A 1,705-nucleotide genomic window follows, 5' to 3' on the forward strand; every position below is an offset into this window, starting at 1 on the left:
TGTAAGTCTAAAATTATAGATGTGTTCCTTTGGTTTGCTATTGTTCTCTTCAATATCTTCCCTGTAACAACAGACACTCTGGGATCATTACCCTGTTGCATCATATATTCATATTGATTGTACTGGACTGTGCAGACTAGAGTGACTGAGTACAGTTATTTATGCCTTTGTTTAAAATAACAGAATGGAGCTAGACTGCCTTTGGTTATAAGGATGAGCCATCCCAGTAAGGCTGGAGATATATTTAATGTGATATGTGATGCGATATCCCCAAAAGATCGCTAGTTCCAAGTAGCTCCAGCATAGCTCCTAAACAGCCCAGCTCCCCCTGGTCCATCTCCATGCAGAGGTGAGATGGGAAAACAGTAAGTAGCGTCTTGGCACCATCTCTCTGCTGTATGGGGAGAAAGAATGAGCCAGGTAAACCAGGGAGCCAAATGCCACCAAAGAGAAGACCATAATAATTATGTTCCACAAATGACAATTTCCCTTTACCCATTCTTTCCTGGGAATGATACAATGCTATTGATACAATAGCTATTGTATCATATTCTATTCCTATATAGGAATATTAGGACTATTGCTATACTCAGTGACTGTGTGAAGGCTCAAGTTAGTTCAGGTTCCACATTTTGTCCAAGTGTATTCTGACTGAATAGGCTTTGCTAGGAATATAGTATTACTATTTAAACAGTAGTACAGCCCAAGGGATAGGTTAAAGAAAGGTCAGCCTACAGTTTCTTCAAGCTTGAGACGCAAAAATTCACAATAGGAATACTTTATGTGAATTTTGAAAGGAAAATTCACTTGCTGTTTCACCAAAGATATTTTTAGTGGACATGTTATTAGTATCAATGGTGTTTCCAACAGGAAATTTTCTGAGGTTATTTCCAGGGAAAGAAATAGCTAAAATAGATGACCTGAAAACACCTGAGCATGTTTTGACAAGACTCCATTTTTCTGGGAAGGAGAGTCATGATTTCACCTGGAAAGAGAGCACACTTCAGAACCAAAAATCTGTCAGGAAACAGAACTGCTATCTTATACCTGTTCGGAGCTGTCACGGGCTCACTGTGTGACTGTGGCCAACCAACCTTTCACCAGTGCCCACGAATTTGGCTGCCTCCTTCTGTGGGTCTTTAAGAACTGAGATCGAACTGATGCTGGGCATCTCTTGCTCTAAATCATGGCTTTGCATATGCCACCACTACATCACTTCTTTGGTTGCAACATAGCATAAAATTATCCAAACATAAGATTATCTTCAGCTGTCTATAGCTCAGCTGCTGGTAACAGTACAGTTGCAGAGACATGTGTGAGCTAATGATTTACAGTATTTACCCTCAGGATAGGTTCATGTGAGGCAAGCTTAGCTATGCACAGCGATTACAGCATAGGCATGTCCTTTGTGTCTCTACCTGCAGAAAACAGGGATAATGATGAATAGTCTCCTCCTTTTGAGTGTATGGAGATCTACCAAGGAAAAACTCCATAAGTGTGTGTATTTTTATCATTTATCAATATTATTGGTCTGCTCTTTTTATTCCCACAAAAGTGAGGTTTGATATGAGTGCATTTATTATAGCAACAGCCATTGGTACACCCATTATCAACCTGCTTATTGTACAACTGAAAGCTCTGGAAAAAAATGAGAAATTTGTCCCCATTACTTTAATTACATTTTCAGTGTAATACTACAAGCAGA

This window comes from Gymnogyps californianus, chromosome 14 (genome assembly GCF_018139145.2).
Source record: "Gymnogyps californianus isolate 813 chromosome 14, ASM1813914v2, whole genome shotgun sequence".
In the NCBI taxonomy this organism is placed as follows: domain Eukaryota; kingdom Metazoa; phylum Chordata; class Aves; order Accipitriformes; family Cathartidae; genus Gymnogyps; species Gymnogyps californianus.